The sequence below is a fragment of the Pyrgilauda ruficollis genome, unplaced genomic scaffold, assembly GCF_017590135.1.
Source record: "Pyrgilauda ruficollis isolate IOZ18807 unplaced genomic scaffold, ASM1759013v1 scaffold26, whole genome shotgun sequence".
Taxonomy (NCBI): Eukaryota; Metazoa; Chordata; class Aves; order Passeriformes; family Passeridae; genus Pyrgilauda; species Pyrgilauda ruficollis.
The window spans coordinates 1,652,782-1,666,997 of NW_024523933.1; the positions used below are offsets into that span (position 1 = coordinate 1,652,782).

The window sequence follows — 14,216 nt, forward strand, 5'->3', positions numbered from 1 at the left end:
TATTAATAGAGAAACTTCTCAGAGAAGCTGTGACCTTTATGACTTAGCATGGTTTACAGCCCTACCTCTGTTAAAGTTAAGCAGAGCTTTGCTGCAAAGCAACAGATTTCTGCCTTTTTTTTTTTTTCCTCCCCCAATTATAAGGAAAGGACTGCTAAAGTAGAGCTACTGTTTAGTACACATTCAGATACAAATCCTTTCTGCAGTATGGAGGCGTACTAAAACACAGCAGGTTTATGCTGCTCTGAACAATGTTTCCCTTATGTCCTGCAAACATGTACCCTCAACAGACACCCTAAGCTGAAGGCCTAGGGAGATTTAAAGACAATGATCCCTATAAAAAAAAATTAATAATGAGAAAATATTATCAGTCACAATGTTATTGTGGAATTGGGGGAAGGGGGAGAAGTTTATTGAAGAGGTTACTTCTCTCACTTCCAAGTCAGACATATGTAGTAAGTTTCTAATGACTTTGAGTATAATGAAATATTTCAAATCAGTATTGCGAATGCCTGATGGAAAACAGTGATGAAACACATCAGAGAGGACAGTTCATTTACTGTTTCAGCCTTTATTTGCCAAGCCATGTGTCAACAAAAATACTGGTTATTAAGGTCACTGAGACTGGAAGAGCCAGGGGAAAAAATATATCAGGATCATTTTTAACACAAGTGGTGCAAATCTGTAACTCAGGGAAATATGTAATGCAAAATACACATTTTCATTTTTAAACACACTAAATAAACTTTTTTTAAATCACAGAAGATTAATCTGACTCCATCTGCTTACTGCTGTAATTCACAGCAGCAGTGAAAGTATGTATAAAAGCACAGGTGCATGGGATTAAAAAACAAAAACCAAAAAGACATAAAATAATGTAAAAAGACAACAAATTAGTTCCAGAAATACAAACTAAAGAGATATTCAGAAATAATTACACCAATAGGCACAGTAATCCTAGTTCTTCCTCGCACTGCAGAAATGAGGAGCTGTATAAAGATATGCCAACAGGTCAAGCAGCTGAACAAGCAATGAGCATAATTTTGCTGTACCTAAAAATGAGAATTGAACAAACTACCATCTCTTTAGAAGCAAATGGTGAGAGCAGCTAAATGACTGGTATCTCAGCAGTTTTATGTTTTGTAACTATTTGTGCCAGAAGAACTGATGTTCCGAATGTTATGAGTGACAGAGCAGTCCATGGTAAGCAAGTTTCTTTAACTTATCCTAATCTTAGTAATAGATTCAGATGATGGCAGATCTAGGATTAATTTGGTCTCAAGAAGAGAGAGCAGAGTGGAAAAGGCTCCCTGGGAAAATGACTTCAGCCACCTCTTTGACAGCTGGCCCACAACCATGTTACCCTGTGAATGCCAAATTTGTGAGATAACTGAGGGGAGATAGTAGAGCTCTGCACAGCCAAGAATGTAATGATAGGAAATGATTATACACTATTTTTTCAAAGAACGGGGGACTTAAATTGAACAGAGGGAAGAACTTCTTTATTTTTTTCACATAGCACACACTTAGACCTCTGCATACGTATGCCACTGCATACGGCAGGGGCCAAGAATATAGATGAGCTCAAATGAGGATTAGACAAGTTCACGAAGGGCAGGCCATATATGGATATTAAACATTAAGGTCAAGTAATAGCCTCACAGGCTTAGGGGCAAAAACTACTAATTTTTTTTTCATGCTGTAAGGTAGAAGATGGATCGAGAGAGGGAACTCAGGTATTCCAAAGGAATAATCGCTCTATCACAACCTTGTTTCTCTGCTCTTTTGGTAAACACTAGCCAGGTTATTGGGTTCACTTGGACCTCAGTGGGAAGGATTTTAGACTTTGGTTAGCTGTTTCTACACACACACTAGTGAAACTCGCCCTTTTGAAACCAGTTTTTTCATGCCAGCTTTAGTGAAGGAGACTCCCATATCAGAGGATTAAGTTTGCTAGCTCTTATGCCAACAGGACTAGGAGGACCTCCAGTAAAAGGTTCTCCTTTTAGTGTCCTCCTAGGAGGACACTACCTGGAGTGCTTACAAAATACACAGCAGCTTTAAAATGACAGCTTTAAAAACAGCAGACCAAAAGAAACATGCTCATCAGAAAGGAGAAGGTTCAACTTGCAATACCAGGCTGCCCAGCAAGGCAGGGCTTTTCACTGTACGCTGCCCATTGTTTTGTTTATGTCAAACCCAGATGACAAACTGATGAGCATAGTACCACTTCCTATTCAAGCACATTTCACAGGCCAAGAAGGACATACCAGGAATCTTCTCAGTATCATCTAGCCCAGGAAACAGGTGTAGGGAGCATGAAGAAATATCTAAGGGCATGGAAAAGTGGCGAGTGGGCTTCTCAGTCTCACTGAGAGAGGCCGGAGGAAGGGTAAGAAGCTACTGCCAAGGCAAAAGGGGAAGGGACAGCAGTAAATAAAAAGACATGTAGGCTGCTGAGGTTCCTGAAAACATACTTTAAGTGGCAACAGGAAATCTGAAAGGTTGAGAAGTGGCAGAGAGTTAAACAGCTGGCTCAACAGAGCAAGTCTCCTTGATCTCACTGCTGGGACAAGTACCTCCAGAAACACTCCTGCTCTCAGAACAGGGTACTTTTCTTACGTCTGGTGGGAGAAGCCACAAGAGCATGAAAACTACTTTAATTTTCTCCACTGAAATCATTGTAGTGTTTAGTGCTCACACGAGGCTCAGACACAACAGTGTTTAATGATATTACCATGACACAGTGATAGAGAGGGTGGATAAAAACCTAAAAAAAGAAAAAAAAAAAAAGAAATCAAAAAACCCTCCACAAAATTGCCTGACAAGTAATTTTTATGAAATGAAAATAATTTACACAGCAGTTTTACAGAAAAAGGGAATTACACCATTAATCAGCACTGCTGGATAATTACACTGTACATGAGGCCTTGCTTTTAGAGAAAAAATATAAGCTAATAAAGACAGTCAGACGATCGGTAATGGCAGGGCTTTTGGGAGATACCAGAGACACAAAGCTTAATAATTTACCACTAAGGAGTATAAAGACTGAGAAACCAAATTATTTTAAGTTTACATTAATTTTCCACCCAATTACATATTTAACATTAAATCCAAAAGCTAGAGAATTCCCCTCAGCTGTGAACAACCACAGCAACAATGAGAAAGCCAAGGGGATGTGATCTCGAACATGACTGGACTCTGAATGTACCCTTCCAACTGCTGTGTACATCCTTAATATTCAGAGGTCTGCTCAAGAATTAAAGCCAGTTCACACTTCCCTCCAGTTACTGCCAGTTCAAATAAGGTCTCTCCCTAATACAGTCAACTGCAGTCAATCAATTTTCTTTGTGGTGTCTCTTTGCACCTCCCAAGCACCAGCAGCAGATGGCTCAGCCTGGCTGTCTCACTGCCACATTTGTAAGGGAGAAACCAGTGAAAAGTTGAACAACATTGAATTAACAATGAAATTGAGGACTGCAGTGTAATGAGAATGTTTCGCTACCTTTGTGTCATAAGCAATTCAGCCCTGATTATTACTGACCTCTGGCAATACTGCATCCAAGTAAAATGTGCTACCCTAAAAAGCATGGGTACACTAGAAGGCAGACATTGCTTCTGAGTGTACTCATAAATAAACCAGAGCGTTTCCCTTCCTGTATTAGAGGCTTACCTTACAGCTGAGTTATCAGCATTCAGCAGTTCCCTCCTACTTTGTGTCTGCGCAACAAACAACACAACTTGGTATAGTACACCTGGAAAATTACTATTATTATTATTATTATTATCACTTATGTGGCACCCAAAAGAGCATTAAGTACTTCACAAAGTAGTTAAAAAGACAAACTATGTGCTACAAAGGGCTAATACTCAGTGAAACAGTAGAACTACACAGGGTGGAAAAACAGGAGGAGGTGGTATAACAGGAGGAAGTATACAGGTTACAGGAATAACATTAAGCAGTTACTAATCTGGGGGACGTGAGGTTCAGTGCACGCTGCCTTTTCTTATTCCACACCAAGTTCACAGGAATCCCTGTGACAGGACATTTTGTTAGCGTGCTTTCCAAATCCACTGATTTTTTCTGGAAGTGTTGTTTGCTTGCATGCTAATCTTAATCTTTTTGTCTTTGAAGGTGTTGTAGGCTGAAAGCAGATACATTTAGAAGTTTTGCAGTCCAAAGTTAATACGCCTATTAAGGATTCAGCAGCAGCAGCCACAGATTTTGAAACTTTCACTGATTTTACAGTGATGGCACAATAGAGTCCATGACTTCGGGCCAAGATGCAGTAGGCCAAATGCACAGGAGCAGCTCTTTCCTCTACACACTGCACAGTGCAGAAACAACCCACACTGAGGAGCTCTGCACACTTAAGGACCCTGTGGACCACTAAGTGTAGCTGAATGTGTAGTCTATTCCCACTGAAGTGCTATGGTGCTCTGTGAGCCTGCCCCTACTATGCATCTTGGTGTCCCAAGAGCTCTTCCCTCTCTTCTGCCAGAGGGATCACAGCATCCTTCACGTGCTGAGCCCACTGGGGACAGCCCAGGGAGGAGGCAGAGAAGAGGAAGGTGAATTTGAAAAACCTGACCAGGAAAAACTAGAGTTCATCATCAAATCCATCTACCAATACTAAAACAATGGCCACACAGTTCCCTGCACTCTGGGCAACCACATTCCATCCAGAACAAAGCATGTTGCTGGCGCCTCCAGAATATTAATAATAGTAAGGTATGTACTGCAACGGGAGGGAGAACCACAAGGGGTAACGCTCCATGGGGCTGGCATAAGGAATGGATCTGCTTCAGGCTGCCTGCCAAAGGCACTGGAAAACATGACTTTTCAGAGGCTGCCCAAAGATGCTTTTCTCCTGCCTGCAGTACTCTTTGGAGGGCTTTTGCCCAGACCAGGCTGTACTGCAGTCAAATGCAGGTGGGAAGTATCCCTGCCCACTCTCCAGCCTCTCCAACTAGTACTGCTGCTTCCTGATGGAACAGTCACCAGGATCCCTCACCACCCTACTGATAAAAGCTTTAGGTTCCATGACATCCTGCCACGCACATGGGGCTTTTCAGAGGTCAGCAGAGTCACAGGTGAGTGTCTTAGAAAGAAATCACTCCCCATAGTCCCGTAACCCAAGGGAAAGCAAGTAACAATGGAGGCTGCCAGAGGGACTATTCAGGTTTGCCCAGAACCCACTGCAAATGCAGGGATTACAATGGTCTTCCAAGACAGACGAGAGAAGAGAAAAATTCACAAAATGCTGACAAAAACACCTCACTCCCTGCTAACAGCCTTTTATATCAGAGGTTTTGGTATGGGGCAAAAGCAGTAAACCAGCATGGAGAAAGGAAGGGACACAAGGGGGAAAAAATATTGAGATTCCAGTCAGTATCCATTGCAGCATTGCAATGGTGCACCCTTCAGCATGGGGAGACATGTCCAAGGGAAGTGTGTATTCATGAACAATCTGCTGCCAGTTCAGGTCTTGCATCTCCCTTAAGTTTGCACACATGCAACACATTCCTGAGATGCAATGTATCCCCCACTTCCTCCCCCATCAGATGGCTGACAAACTGCAGAACAACACAAAGAAAAATCACTGTTGGCTTAGTCAAAAGGATTGCAGACAGATAGCTGCTAGAAGCATTACTAAGTATGTTGATGTTTCATAGCAGTTTGATCTCACTGCTGTTTGTGTTTCTGGTTTGTGTACAGCAGGAACAGCCAGTTAAGGTGATGCGTTTACTGTGCAGATCTGCTGCAGCACTTCAGTTTCAGCGGTGGAACTGATCCAGGCATCCCAGTTCCCTGCTCCCCACAGCTTCCCTGCTGTGGGAATGTGCTGTGGTGCACTCAGAGAGCCAAGCTCCCTACAGAAGTGCACACAGAAAACTTAAACCTTGCTTAAACCTTGTCTATATGAAACCTTTAGCTTTCAAACTGCTAGCAGTGAGTCCACAGGTGGAAGAAACAATTTGGCTTCCATACATACTGAGCAGAAGTAATTTGAGTTACCATCTATTTTTCCAAGGATTAAAGCTAACATGTGTCTATCTCAAAACATCTGCCTGCCTCACAAATACAAACATGCAGTTACAGTTTTCAGGGATACATTATCTCACATCATGGTACATGTCAAGGGGTTAACCTAAGCCTTGGAGGTATGATTTAAAACTGCTTTTACTAAGCCACTGTCATCTACTAAATATAACTTTGTTTTCATAGGAAAAAAAAAAAGTCCTTTAGGAGTTTCCTTTGAAAAACATAGCTCTTTGAGGCCATCCTGAGGGTTCCTGGAATTTTTTCATGTGTTCTAAAAATCATCCTTGTGAAGCCCTGCACAGTCATGCCTCCCCATCAGCGCTGTCCAGAGAATGCAGAGGTTGTATGGCTCCTGCTCCAGGTGCCCCCAGCCCTACAGCTTGAGGTGGTCCTTCCCAACCAGAGTTAATTCTCTGCCCAAATAATTTCCATGTGACTTTGCAAGCTGCTCCTTGTAGAGAAAAGCTTAACTAAATGATCATTCTAAACAAGTTCTATACATATAAGAAGTCCTGTGAGCATAACACTGAAAATTACTGAAATCCTTACTTTCTTGCACTGGTCGATGGACTGCATATTACTTTACAGAAGCTAATACAATTTTGTCCCTGTTCCTTACAAAGGACCAGGCACAGTTTCTCCCCAAGAGGGAGCACATCTCTGCACTTAGCCTATATTCTTCCAGGACTCTTTTATTACCATTTTCCCTACAGCTGATCTGTTCTGCACAGATTTTCTGCTCAGTATGAGGGGCTGGGGAGGGGGGCATTAATTATACAGCAAGATGGAGCAGGGCCAGGCAGCCCCTCTGGTGCACTGTCTCCTCCACGCACAGCCTTCTTCCTGCTGCTTTGCAGCTACAAGGATCACCTGTTGGTCTTGGCACTTTCCCAAGCTGGGGCCTAGCGGAAATGACAGAATCAGCTAGAAATGAAAGCCAGCTCCTATTCCAGCAACCCAAATGAGGGAAATACAAAAACAGATGATGGCAACGTGATCTAGCTGCCACACGTGAGAGCCAGGAGGGGGTGGGGTAGAGGGGATGGATAAAGAAGGGGTAAATGTTGGACAAAAACCCCAAAACAAATAAAAAAAACAGAAAACCTCCAAAACACTAAAAGGAAGCTTTTTTTTCCTGCTGTTGTCCTCTTTTCATATTCAGCACAGCAAAAACATTAGGAGAGTTTTTCTCTATCTGAACACCTGCCAACAGGGAAAACTAGCTACCTTGTTCCTGCTCCTGCTGGAGTTGTCTGGTGTTTCCATCTCCCATATGAGAGATGTCAAAGGGATATTCAGGTACATAGCAGAAAAAACCTGCCTTTTTCAGGCCAGCTCCTCTCTGTACTGTGACACACAAGCTGTTCCAAGAGCTGTGTAAGGAATTCCCTTCTTCCACAACAGTGCTCAGCAAAACCTTTTACTTGATGTTTGGGTGAGATGCAGTGTTGTGTAGCAGAAAGGTTAAACATTACTTGTCTCTCATTTTGGTCTTCCAGGCAGAAAAAGCAGATAAGTAATCCAACAGAAAAGGTAACCATGACTAACTATTTAAAACAGAGCAATATTGCCTCTAAAATGATAAAAATACAAGCTAATTGCACTCTGCATTTCCATATGTAATTTCATACAAGCCCTTGAAATCCATATTTACTCAAAGCAGTAACCATGCTAACATCCTAGATCTCTCATCAAATTTCTCTGAACCCTTGAGTTGAGTGACACCATATATATTTACTCTCTCCAATACCTTAACAGGCTTTAAAAATGAACTTTTAACATTTTTTTTAACCCAATAATTTTTAGAAACCATAACAATAACAGCAGGAAAAACCTAATTCTTAAAAGGAAGTTTATTTCCTCTCCAAGAGCAATGGAATGGGTCCCCAGAGCTTCCTTCTTCCTGAGAAAACACTCTATGAATAATCAATGTAGAGTCCAATTCCTCAACAAGCACCGAGCCTTCAAACACACCCAGCATTCAGCAGTCTCTGTGACTCTGGCCTTTAAACTGTAACACTCTTTGCCTTTCTCTCCCTGGTTTCCCAAGCATTCTTTATTCTTTTCTTTCCAGCAACTAGGTAGGTAAGCAGAAGCAAAATTTGAGCAGTGGGAGCAAGCTGGGGCTAATTTGCACCTTATGAATTATTCAGGCCCTCCTGATTCCTGCACCTGCACTGAGGCAGGAAGCTTGCAAGGAACAGTCATTACTCTTCTCTTGGGTTTGCACAAGCTTGGTTACTGCTCAGACACTTTGTTCTGTAACCAAGGGCTTCAGGTCTTGTACTAAGCAATAGGAATAGGAGGAAAAAAACAAACCCCTGCATGTTGTCAACCCCCCCCCCCCTCTCGGGCCTCAAACCCAGGATAATCATTCAACCCTGTTCTGAGACAAATGAATTGCAGGGTGTATCGGACTGATGCTGAATTTATCTTACATATGCTAATCCACACAGAGCATCAGGAGAGAAAGAGCGAATGGGTGCTTGAGTTGGTCTTGTCAGACATTTACTCAGCTGCATTAAATTGCACATTTAAACTTCTCCCTAGCTCAGTAGGGAGTATTTCATGTGTATCAAGTATTTCACATGCTAACCTGATCATTAAGGCATCCTTCTCCCCAGATACAGGACAAATAAATTCTCTGCCTAGCATTCTGGCTGACATAAGGGGTGCTAACAGTTTAATGCTATTGGAAAAGCCTATGTTGTGCTTACAACAGGGTGGATTTAACAAGCAAACAGGTCTTTTTCATCTCCATCTACTATTATCTTGATAAACAGAATGTGACACCTAACTGCAATTCCAGATACAACCCATGAATCTAGACAGCCATTAGCAACACTTGCAGTGAGCAGATACAAACCAATTAGCACTACGAACATTTTAAGATAATGATATGTTTTTGAGCTAATATGCTAAGGCAAACAAATCTATAAGTATTACACAAATTCAAAGCAGCAAACAACATCTTTACTGTATCTCATGTCCACAGCTGCACTGAGTACCATTAGGTCTTGTCCTTTATTAACACTGCTGTTACCAACAAGTTCTGCAGTTAAAAGATCATCTCATTAATCCCAAGCAGCTAAGCATCATGTTTTGATTGATTCAGTAAAACAGATCTGTGGTAACTGATAATGAAACCTCTTTAATCTCCTCTTCCAAAAAAACCAAGTCAAACACAAGTGGTAAGCATTCAGAAAGGTACTGTCAATCCTTATCAAATCTTTGCTTTTCTTCTTTCTATGCCTAAAGAAGTTAATGCATTTTCCTGTCAATGCAGGATGTGTGACTGGTCCTCTGCTTCTCTTATCACATTCCAATCCAACAATAGGTACTCTGGCGCTTTTTTTTTAAGGTATTTTAATCAAGCATGTAAACACATTTTATTCTTTGATGCTCTTTCATTCAGCATCATTAATCCCCAGCATGGAATCAATAAGACTTAAAACATTTAATCACGTCAAAACGCAACATACAAATCCACAAATGACTTCAGTTCATCACACACACTGAATAGCTTGCAAATTGGAAACTATGCCTTCTTTTTGCCTTGGGAATCAGCAAACCCTAAGCTAGTCTTCCACTGAAGTAAACAGATCCTTTCTCCAAGAATCTGCCATTAGGCAAAAGAAAAAAAAAAAAAGCAATAAACAAAACATGGGATTTTCTGTTTGCTCTGTCCCCTTTTTTCATCCCTTACAGTCTCATTGGCCTTATGAGAAACACTTGAATTACTGCAATCTCTTGACAGTATGCATGTTTAAAAGAAGTTTAAAAACAATTACAGTAACTGGGTTACAGAATGTACTGGAGGTGCAAGAGAATGGAAAAACATCTTTGTGGTTGCTTGCTTTCCCTTTTTAATAGCATACATTGTTTCTCTGCTTGAACAGAATGCAAAAGGGACAACAATCCTCGGCACTTAAAGAAAAAGAGAATAAGCTCAATCTTATATATGATTATGATTTCCAAACGCCATAGGACTCAGAAAGTGACAAGAAACACTTTGACGGGGCAAAAGTTGTGGCTGAGCTAAAAAAGGGCAAAAACAGGTACACCAACAAAAGGAATAGTCTAGGTAATGGAACAATATCTTCAATTCTACTACATTTAAAAACACTGAAAGCTTGCTAATTTGAAAGAAGAAAATACAGTTTGGAAAGTGGTGAAGTATGAGAATGGGCATGCTGAAACCCTGATTTGGGAGGCAGAAACCCAAAAGCCTGCCTAGGTCCATGACTCCATCCCCACCCACTGTCCCATGAAGAGTCCTACACAGCCTCCCCCAAACCCATGAGGTCTGTCATTATTAAGATGGAGCTCCTCTGGGTATCTATCACTAGGCACTTGTCCACACATACTCATGCTGGCAGCTGCCCATTTTCCACCTACAGGCAGAGCCCTGTCCTGAACTTTGCCTGTGTCATGTGAAGAAGCTCCAAAAGGCAGGCAGAGTGCTGATGGTGGTGGCACTGGCAAGGTGCTGCACTGTAGCCCAATTCACCCAGAGAAGGAGCATCATGTCAGGAATAATCTGGCTATACAGATGCAGGACCTCCTGCCTAAGTGCCCATGGAAGTGAGGCTACTCTGTAATCAGGAATGCAAGACCCACATGGCAAAAAGGCTGGACAGAAAAGGGGGATCCTGGCTCCATCTGGAGATTGGGACACTAAGCATCCAGACAGGAACAGTGAAAGGTCTGTTTCAGTATCCACTGCTTTTTCTGGCCTGATGTTGCTTCAAGGAATGGAGTCTATAATCCCAGTCCTGTCCATGCTCAGGCAAGGATACATGTTCTTCTTACCCACTCTCCTTCCCCATCCCGTAACTTCTGTGTTCCATCTGCCTTCAGCAAGAAGGCAGATAACACTCCATTGCTCCCCTCGTATCTCATCTGGTTAGGCCTGCACCAAGGATCCCCATGAGATCAGCTTGTGCTCAGAACCTACACCTCAGGTCTCCCAGCCTGCTGACGGGCTAGTTAGTGAAGCTCATCTGCAAAAGTGGCAAAATTGCTGTTGCTGCTGCCAGCTTGTTTGACAAAAGACTCATCCCTGCTCCATTATAATCCAGAAAGGGCTACAGAGACTACCTCTGAGGGAAAACAATGCTTTTATTTCCTACTGGTTCTCTATACAGTCCATAATGACTGATCTGATGTAACTGGCCTGTATTTCCAGAGAAGCACTTACATTCCCTAGGCCACCAAAGTATACACCTAAACTAGATGGGTAAGGACTCCTTTTTGGTTGTTCCTGGGACATGCAATTCCCTCCAGTGACTATAATGAGGAATTCAAATGCTTTTCCTCAGAGGTCAGCTCAACCTCCAAAGCTCAACCTTAATATACAGATAGAAGTTTCATTTCACAGTGAAGCACAAGTGCTACTCACTCAAGCATTAAAAAAGTTTTCTGAGAGTGTAACAGAGGTATCAGTGCCTCTAGTGTAGCACAACATAGTCCCACTCTAGCTGAGAGAGGGAATGAGAATTTCATAGTAGTTATGACTAATCTGAACTTTATTGTAAGTATACAGAGTGCAAGTGACCTCCTGATTTTGCAGTTTTTCCTATTGCAAGTAATGTTTATGCACTGAGCGGCATGAAGGAAAATATGTAGATTAGGGAATTGCTTCAAATGCTTTGCCTATCCTAGATGCATTAATTTTTCATTACCTCATTTATGGAAAAAAAACCAAAACCAAACCCAACAGCAAACTAACAAAAAAAGCCCAATAAAAAACCTGAAGTAGAACTAAAATGTGAAATGAGGACATTCCAAATGTGGCAAAGAGAAGATCAAGCATTTTCTGCTGGCAGTGCTCTTAATTATTACTTCCTATTTATTATCATCATCATCACTATTCTTTATCCTGTTCTTTAAAAATGATCCAGATTACCTCTGCAAAAGTCTCGGGTTTTTTCTGTTTGACAGATGCTAGATTAACTTTTGGCTGAAAGCAATCAAAGTTTAGACAGAAGAAATATATCCTTTAAAGCCTGTGCTCCTCAGTTAACAATTTGGTCCTGGAGATGAATTGCAAGTAGAGACTTGGGCCTAAACATTCTTACTAACTAATGGGAACGCTAACAAGTAAAGCAGTGTACTCTGCACTCCAATGCTTACTTTCTCTTTGAACTCATGCCAAATGAGAAGGACTGCTTCGAATTAGTCTTACAAATGTCAGCAATACAACAGAACCCTGCAAATGTTCCTCTTTGAACAGTGGAGAGTCAAAGTGGACTAAGGTGAAAATGGTGTCCAGCAGAGCAATTCAGATCAGGAAAGCCATCCAACTCCAAAGCAGCTTGACCTGAACACAGCCCCAGAGGCAGTGCCACAGCTGCCAGCTAGACAGTAGCCAAGAAGTTAGCAGAGGTGCAAGCCAAGAAGCCAGCCATGAGCCCACGTGCCAATGCAGGAAAGCTGTATTCCAGAATTTGGCATCTGGGTCCTCCAGCTGCCAAACATCTCCCATCTGGCTGAGCCTGTGGATAAGGTGTTAAAAAGAAGATCAGGGAAGATTATACAAGAGCAAAAGCAGTACCCTTTGCAAGACAGCAAAGATGAAGAGGCACATTGTGCCCTCAACATGTGAAACTCACACACATTATCACTTTGTTCCCAGTGGATCAGAGGAGGCTGTCTGGACAAAATGCTCCACATTTCAGAGGAAATGAACAGTTAGAGGTGCATGAACTGAGGCAACCGTCCCAGCCTCCAGCCATCCACAGAGGTCAGCACATGCAGATTTGTGTGGAATTGGTTTGGAGTAAAACTTACAACTTTTAGTACAGCTGATGAACCCAAAGAGAAAAAATAGGAAAAAAAAATAAAAAACTACAAAAAATGTTTCTTCAAGACTTTCTGATCCACTCTGTTCCTCCATCATCACAAAGAAACTGAAGTACCAAAGAATATTTCTGTACTTTTCCTAACTGGAATACAATACTTCTCAGTGTAATTTTATGGAAAGATAACTTTCTTGTAATTTAGTGGAAAAAGATAAGTTTAGTAATACCAAGTTGAAAAATACTCAGACTTGGGTAGGCATAAAATTTAATTCAAATGAAATATATCCACTCATACAGCTGCATTTAACTGCAGCAGAATTCACTTCTGACAAGCATTTACTGCTCCCAAACTCCAGCAGTGTCATACCCCAAGAAGAGGGACCAGCTGTGGGGAAGACTCCTGGCACTGTCAGCAGTTTTAAGTGCATCATAAGAATTCACATATTCAAATAATGCACTGACTTTAATGTTAATCTAATTGATCTTACTTCCACCTTTCAATCTACAGGCAGGCCCACATGGCCCAAATGAGGTTTGACAGATGCGTTTTCTTGATCAATTTGGTTCTTTATTTTAAAACCACATTAAAAAAAAAAAAAAACCCTACAGCTCTTTTCCAAATTTCTGATTTTATTACAACCTATTTGTCTTGCCAAATGTTACCTTTCAGTCTCATCTCGCTCCAGTCAGAGTACACTAACTTTCAGCAGTTTAGAACTGCTGCATGAGATGACCTAGCCATCTTCACTGACATATAACCATGCATGTTTTTCAGGGGGCCACATTAGTAGGACCTCATATTCATCACTATGGTATGTAAATACCACATAAATTCATGAGGGATTTTTAAAGCAAAATACTGACATCGTCAACAACGAGCAAAAAAGTAACAATGTAAGTGTCCTTCTTGAAAATGCTTCCTGCAGAATAGAAGCAAATACCCAAAAGATTATATAGTTAATTTAATGCCAGCTAAAGAAGCCTGCTTTAAAAATTGTATTTGGAATATGCATATGTTTTAGAAACACAACATTTTGAGAGACTAGTAGGCTCATCAGAATAATTTCTGACATTGCACTGATTAAATACAATCAGATCAAAGACAATTATAAGGACTTAAAAAAATAAATGTATTGTTTCAATTTCATAGTTAAGGAAACCTTACAAGATTTGTATTAGCTGTAACAGAGAAATTGCTCCTGCTGCTACTTTGAAAATGTTTGAGTAATAAGATCCTGCAAATTTTTAATATAAATATACAGTTGTAGTGTAATTAACTGCAAATTGGAGATAGGAGCAGTCTTGAGGAATGACTTCTGTATTTGACTACTCATTAGCAATTTGAAAGTGTAATTGCTCTTAAACAT

At 41.2% G+C, this 14,216-nt stretch overlaps 1 protein-coding gene across 4 annotated transcripts in view; it reads right to left on the minus strand.

Annotated features, from left to right (window-relative positions):
- The window catches only part of KLF12 (Kruppel like factor 12), a 228,749-nt gene that overhangs the window by 44,179 nt on the left and 170,354 nt on the right, over positions 1–14,216 (minus strand). The window lies entirely within an intron of this gene.